We start from the raw sequence: 8,206 nt of genomic DNA on the forward strand, positions 1-8,206 counted from the left end.
TCTTCTCCGTTCGTCTCTCGACAGCATCTATCTTTGCAGAAATAGAATCAAAGTCATGGCTAGAATTGGCTCTAGCTGCTTTAGATGATCTAACGATATCTTTTTCTTGATGCCACTCATGTGAGTGGGAAGAAGTGTTATCAATAATTTTGTAAGCGTCAGTTGCGGTTTTCTTCATAATGAAACCACCAGCTGCTATATCGATATCTTTTCGTGTAGTGATGTCGCATCCTTGGTAAAATATTTGTACTATTTGACAAGTGTCTAAACCATGTTGCGGACATCCTCTTAATAACTTTTCAAATCTTGTCCACGCTTCATATAGAGTTTCATTTGGCTTTTGTGTGAACGTAACAATTTCTCCTTGAAGTCTTTTGGCTTTAGATGCCGGAAAGAATTGTTTAAGAAATTTTTCAACTAAAACGTCCCATGTATCAGTCGCCCCTTCAGGTAACGATTCTAACCAATCTTTGGCTTCTCCCTTTAAAGTCCAGGGAAATAACATGAGATATATCTGTTCATCCTCAACTTCTCTTATTTTAAATAGAGTACAGATCCTATTAAAGGTACGAAGATGTTCATTTGGATCTTCCTTCGGCGCACCACTAAATTGGCATTGATTAGTTACCATGTGTAGAATTTGTCCTTTGATTTCATAATCTGGCGCATTAATGCCAGGTTGAGTAATTGTGTGACCTTGGCCAGTGTGTTTAGCTCTCATTCGGTCTTCCATACTTAAAGGTTCCAAATTTTCCATGATTGAATTTGTTGAATCTGAATCACTAAAGGATTCTGATTTAATGGTTGGTTCCTCGACAATTTCTGTTTGAATGATTGGTGGTTCCGGAGAAAAGATTAGTGGTTCAGGATCTCTGAATTGTCCCTGAATATCCTCCGGATTCTCAATTGTGAGGTCGGGTTGAAAAAATGGATTATTGGAAATTTGAATTGGAGTACTTGGTCGACTGGATGACGATTCTAAAGAAAAATCAACGGCGACAATATTGGCTAGATGTCTTGATCTGGTTACAGGTGGTGAACGTAGTGCATTCACAGAATATCCTATTAGTTATAAAAATAAAAATTATATAAGTTATCAAATTAATAGACTTTTCTGATTTTGCCCACGTTTCGAATAGCCAATAGATGTAGCAGGTAGCCAGGACCCTTTAAATCGAAAGCCCACAACTCGCCACTAACAAATCCAACTATTACTACGAACCAGAAAATTTTGGATGTCTATCAATTTAACCACTTAAAATAATTTTCCGTTAAAATTTAAAGAAATTTAGAGAAGAAATAGAAAAAAATCTAAGTCCTAAAAACTAGAGCGGCGAAAAATAAGAAAGAAAAAGAGTGCGTCGGAAAAACGTCGAAAAATAAAAGGTCGAAAAGTAAAAATAAGAATGTAGCGCGTCGAAACTAAAAAGGAACTAAAAACTAAGAATTAAAAGTTGCGTCTAAAAATATTAAAGCTTAAAAGAAATACTATATCCAAAACGATAATAACTTAAAAAGGTACTAAAATTTATAAAACGGCGTCGAAAAATTCTAAAGCACCTAAATCTTAGTCTAAAGAAAAAACACTTAAGGGATTTTACGGCAAAGCCTAAAAATCTAGAAATAAAAAAAAAATAACTACGGCAAAAACTATAACTTAAAACTAAATACGAGCAAAAAATACAAATATTACGTAGAAACGATTAAAAAGATACAAAATATAAAAATAAAACTTAAAGTTGTAAAAAGCACAATTTTTATAAAAATATTATTTTTATATTATTTATTTATAAAAGTATTAATTTTATAATTTATTAAAACTAATTAAACAAAATACTACAAATTAAATAATAAAACTAAACTAATTAATATATAATTAAAACCCTAATTAGGTTTATATTAATAATTATTATTAATTAAAAACCCTAATTTCTGTCGGCAGAGGTATCAGACGGGTCAAATCAAGCCATGCGATCGCATGGTTTGATAGTTAAATTTCCATGCGGTCGCATGGAGTATGGTTTCGGGCCAGGCTTTGGGCTGCAACAGTGATCGGGCCAAGTGATTTTTACTACTTTTTTTTCTGTTTTATATATCTATATAAAAATATTTATATAAAACTTATATTTTTACAAACTAAAATAAAAATAAAGAAACTTTATAAAACTTATATATTTAACAATCTCTTAAAAATATATAAATTTTGTTTTTCTTTTTATATTTTTATATTTTTAATATTTAAAACGTATATTTTTATACAAAGAACTTAATAAAATTTTTTTTTTTTTTATATAGCGTTTCGCTTCCGACGTTTTAGTCTTCTCCCCGGCAGCGGCGCCAAAAATACTTGATGTTAAAGCGAAGGGGTATAAAATACTATTAATTTTTACAAGGAAATACTATTAAATACGATACAATTTTACACAAGATATTTATTTATTTATAGAATAGATATACATAAACCTTGCTACAACACTTATAGGCAGTGTACCTAATCGTACAGTAGTGTAGTTTTTAGTAAGTCCGGTTCGTTCCACAGGGATCTTAGCCAACTTTAACGCTATATTAGTTTTAACTTATAATTGTAAAAATACAAAAATATATAAATAATATTATTATTATCAAAGGGGGATTTTACCGTTTAATGACCGGTTTGTCAATTTTAAAACTTTAGTCGCAGTTAAAACCTAATGTAAAATATTAAAAATATAAAAGACTTAATTTAAAGCGTAAAGTAAATAACGATAATGAAATTGCGATAAATAAAAGTGCGATAAAATAAAATTACGATAATTAAAATTTATGATAATTAAAATGACAATAAATTAAAATGCGATAATTAAAAGTGCAATTAAATAAAATGACAATAAATAAAAGTGCGATAATTAAAAGTGCAATTAAATATGAAATAAAGGAATTTAAATATGAAATAAAGGAATTATGATTATTTAAACTTCCGTAATCATGATGTTCGACGTGTTGTTTTTAGTTTATTACCATGGGTTAATTGTCCTTTGTCCTGGATTATTCGATATGTCCATACGGATTTGTCCATAATAGTCCATCAGTCATAATCATAAAGTGCAGAAGTCTTCGTCAAATTATTCTTATTCCCGAAGTCAAATATTCCAACTAATTGGGTATTCGAATTGTAACAAGGTCTTAATACTTTGTTTAACGAATACACCAGGTTATCGACTGCGTGTAAACCAAGATTTTACTACTTTATTAATAATTACACCAATTACCCTTGAATGTAATCCACCCCTGTTTCAACAAGTCTATTAACTATTAATCCAGTTCCGTGTCCGGTTAAATGAACAATTATTGGTATTTATAGATATCCCGCCCACCGTACCCAGTCAAGCGTATGTGGTTATATATAAATACGTCAAATTATAAGTCTATATATTAAATCAACGAGGTATCATTTAGTTAATATAAAGCCCATTAATAGCCCATAGTCTAATTTCTACAAGTGTCGTTCTTTTATCCAAACCCCAATTATGGTCCAAAGCCCAATTACCCAATTTTAATATTTAGCCCAACATCACGATTACTTCGGCATTAAATAAGCATAATAATAACTTAGCTACGAGACATTAATTTAAAAAGGTTGAACATAACTTACAATGATTAATAATAGCGTAGCATTACACGGACAGAATTTCGACTTACACCCTTACAACATTCGCTAACATACCCTTATTATTAGAATTTAAAATTAAAATTAAAATTATAATATATATATATATATATATATATATATATATATATATATATATATATATACACACGTTGAGTGAGAGATAGAGAAAAAGATGGATGTTTAATCGATCACCAAACTGCGAATTTATAGGGGTGTGGCCTGACTTTTTGGGTCATGCGACCGCATGGAAATCCTTCTTCAAAGCCATACGATCGCATGGCCAGCTGGGACAGCTCAACTTTGGTTGTTTTCTTCTTGCCGATGGTTATATAATATATATATATATATATATATATATATATATATATATATAATTTTAAGAATTAATTATATATTATATTATATTCATGTGCATAGTTGACTTGTAATTTTTAGTCCGTTGCGTCGAGCGTTGAGAGTTGACTCTGGTCCCGGTTTCGGTTTTTCGAACATCCTTGCGTACAATTTAATATCTTGTATTTTGCGTTTTGCTACTTGTACTCTTGTAATTTTGAGACGTTTCTTATCAATAATTTGATTCACTTTGATTGTACTTTGTACTTTTGAGCTTTTTGGTCGTTTGCGTCTTCAATTCGTCGAATCTGTCTTTTGTCTTCACCTTTTATTATTTAAACGAATATCACTTGTAAATAGAACAATTGCAACTAAAAGCTTGTCTTTCTTGAGGGATAATGCTATGAAATAAATGTTCGTTTTTAGCATTATCATATATATTGGAATGATTCACAAATTCCCGAAGAGGAACTGGAAGAAGAGGAACTGGAAGAAGAAGAGGTTCCGGAGGAGGAAATATTAGGAACCACAGAAAAACATATAAGTAAAAGAAAACCCTCAACGAATGGACCAAAATTAATAATGGTCTATGGTGTTTCCACCGAGGAAGCAAAATATTGAGAAGATTACCAATTTTCCAATGAATCGGATCCCGATGAGGATTCCGATGATGTTATAGAAATTACCTCGACCCAATTTGAAAAAGCAAAAGAAAATAATAAGGGAAAGGGCATCAAAATAGAGAAACCTGATTCCAACCCCGATGAACTTTATATGTATCGTCAACACCCGTATTTCTTAAGTTGTAACAATAACCCGGGAAACTCTAAGCCACCAGGTTTTTCTAAACCATTTGTGAAAACAATGGCTCGTATTAGAGACATCATATATCCCTAGAAAATTAGCAAAACGAAACAGGTCTGAAGAGGAAGAAACTAGTTAGTCAGAATAAAGAGTTGTAAGCATGAGGTGTAAAATATGTAAAATAAGTGTGCTTGTACTTTTCTTGTTCTATGTGAAAATTGCTTGTATTATTTGATAATTATCTTTTATGAATCTAATTCTCATCTGTTTTACAGTATAAAAATACAATGGACGTTAAGGATAGACAACCAAAAATTTTAGAAGACCTACCCGGGGACATGATTGATGAAATCTTGTCTAAAGTCGGTCAGAATTCGTCGGCACAATTATTTATGGCAAAATTAGTTTGTAGAACATTTGAAGAATGTTCCAGGCAGGCCTTAGTTTATAAAAGGCTTTCATTTGAAAGATGGGGTATATCACATTGGGGACACCGTAAGTTACGCCGTGTTTTCTTTAAAGCGTTAAATGCGGGGAACTCAAATGCAATTTTACGCTACGGGTTAAAAACCTATTTTGACTCAACATATCCCAATGTAGAACTTCGTGAGTTAGAAAGAGCTTCTAACATGCAACATAAAGAAGCATGTTATGCTTACGGGTTAGTGATGTTCGCTTCTCACCAAAGTGAGAAAAAGAACATCGGATTACAACTTTTAAATAAAACCTTCCCACAAGTGACGGATTCAGTAGTTGGGGTGAGAAACATGGTTTTTAGATTATTACGGGGCTGTTGGGCATTACGAAACCCTCGTCCCTTTGACGACGTTACAACATGCTGTCTTGTCAATGGCCACAACGGTTATGTTCCACAAGACCAAGGATGGGAAGTAGCCTTAGTAAAACCAGAATGCATGACTTGTTTCTGGACTTATGAATTACTTGTTTTTATTGCCTTTGTTGAACGACTTGCGTATTAACTAGGATTGTTGTCACAACTGTTTTGTATCAAAGTTATTGTGTGCTATATTTATGCTATATGTATTATAGTGGTATTGTAAGTTTGTAAAATATTGTATAAAAGTTTAAACGCAAAATATTATTATAATCAGTTTTTCATATAGAATTGTAGTAGTTGAATGGTATATTAGCTACTAAGTATGAACTTAACGGGAAGGTACTACCCGAATTAAAACTATAAAACGCTAATATGAAGAAAAAACTTTTATAAATGAGTTCATATTATGCTATGAAATACTATTGACTACTCTTAATATTATACATGATTAACTTAATTCTTTTGGGCTATTTTTGAAGGAAATGGCACCGACGACTCGTCAGAATTTGAACATGAGCGAGGAAGACTTCCGTGCTTTCCTTGCAGCAAATATAGTCGCAGTACAGGCTGCGATGCAAAATAACAATAACTCTGAATCTAGCAATGGAACTAACGCCACGAGAACTCGTGTAGGATGCTCCTACAAAGAATTCACTGCCTGTAAACCTTTGGAATTTGATGGAACCGAGGGTTCAATCGGATTAAAATGGTGGACTGAGAAGGTTGAATCGGTGTTTGCCATAAGTAAGTGCACTAAAGAAGATAAAGTAAAGTACGCTACGCATACCTTCACAGGTACTGCGTTAACATGGTGGAACACTTATCTAGAACAGGTGGGACAAGATGCTGCTTACGCACTACCGTGGTTAGCATTCAAACACTTAATGAACGAGCAGTACTGTGACAACCCAGAAATTTCCGATCAAATTTAAACTTTATCTTTAAATAATGTAATGTTTCCGACACGATAAGCAAGGTCTATAATGTTGAAATATCAAAAACTTTGAACTGTGTTCATGTAATCAATTACCCTTTGACTGTGCTCGATGATTCACGAACATTTATGTGTATATAGATATATATATAATATAGTTATATTAATTGAAAACGTTAACAAAGTATTAGATGTATAATACTTTACATAAATGTATTTGTTTCAATATATGTTTGATATATTTATCGACAGAATTAAAAGATAATATTAAATGATTGAATTATCAGATACATTGTGATATGATTACGAGTCTATGTTATGAGGTCCACTGTGATTTAAGAAATCTATTCTTTTTGACAACATTCGGAAAATGGTAAAGTGATTTATAAGTAAGAACAAATGTGTCAATTAACGGGAACTAGACAAGAGTTAGTGTAAATTCCTGATTAATTTCAAATTCATGTTTTATAATATTTTTCTCGTGACCTTGATAAGATAACTATGTTAACTTTCATTTTATTTAATGTGAAAGTAAGAACGAGGAGTGTAAATAACTTAGAGGTTGGATATCGACAAGTTAAGTAACTCGACATTTTTTATTAAGATGATTTCATACGTTTATTTAACCTTTGGACTTTATCACATGCTTCACCAACAGTCTGTAATTTAAAAACTTGAAACCTATTATGAATATATATAATTCTATTTTTCTAAAACATTTTATGTGAAAGGACCCGTTCATATACATTATAAACGATTCACAATAGTTGATTACATTGCGAGGTATTTGACCTCTATATGATACCATTTCATAATATCCACTATCCAACTATAAATTGATTTAATAATAATCTTTGATGAACTCAATGACTCGAATGCAACGTTCTTTGAAATATGCTATGAAAGACTCCAAGTAATATCTTTAAAATGAGCAAATGCACAGCAGAAGATTTCTTTAACACCTGAGAATAAACATGCTTTAAAGTGTCAACCAAAAGGTTGGTGAGTTCATTAGTTTATCATAATCATTTATTTCCATCATTTTAATAGACCACAAGAATTTCATTTCCAGTTCTCATAAATATACGTCCCATGCAAAGAGACAAAAATAATCATTCATATGGTGAACACCAGGTAACCGACATTAACTAGATACATATAAGAATATCCCCTATCATTCCGGGATCCTCCTTCGGACATGATATAAATTTCGAAGTACTAAAGCATCCGGTACTTTGGATGGGGTTTGTTAGGCCCAATAGATCTATCTTTAGGATTCGCGTCAATTAGGGTGTCTGTTCCCTAATTCTTAGATTACCAGACTTTAATAAAAAGGGGCATATTCGATTTCGATAATTCAACCATAGAATGTAGTTTCAATTACTTGTGTCTATTTCGTCAAACATTTATAAAAGCGCGTGTATTCTCAGTCCCAAAAATATAAAGGGTAAAAAGGCAAATGAAACTCACCATACTGTATTTCGTAGTAAAAATACATATAACGTCATTGAACAAGTGCAAGGTTGGCCTCAGATTCACGAACCTAAATTAATTATATATATTTATGTGTTGTTCAATATTTGTCTAACAAATTAGGTCAAGTCATAGTGTACCACAATCCTAATGCTCGAGACTAATATGCAAAAGT

At 31.8% G+C, this 8,206-nt stretch overlaps 1 non-coding gene across 1 annotated transcript; it reads left to right on the forward strand.

Moving 5' to 3' along the window:
- Positions 1 to 266: 266 nt before the first annotated feature.
- Positions 267 to 373, forward strand: LOC139860613 (small nucleolar RNA R71). The gene has a single exon (XR_011763241.1). It is a non-coding gene; the product is annotated as a small nucleolar RNA R71 (small nucleolar RNA).
- The last annotated feature ends 7,833 nt before the right edge of the window (positions 374 to 8,206 follow it).

This window comes from Rutidosis leptorrhynchoides, chromosome 7 (genome assembly GCF_046630445.1).
Source record: "Rutidosis leptorrhynchoides isolate AG116_Rl617_1_P2 chromosome 7, CSIRO_AGI_Rlap_v1, whole genome shotgun sequence".
NCBI lineage: Eukaryota > Viridiplantae > Streptophyta > Magnoliopsida > Asterales > Asteraceae > Rutidosis > Rutidosis leptorrhynchoides.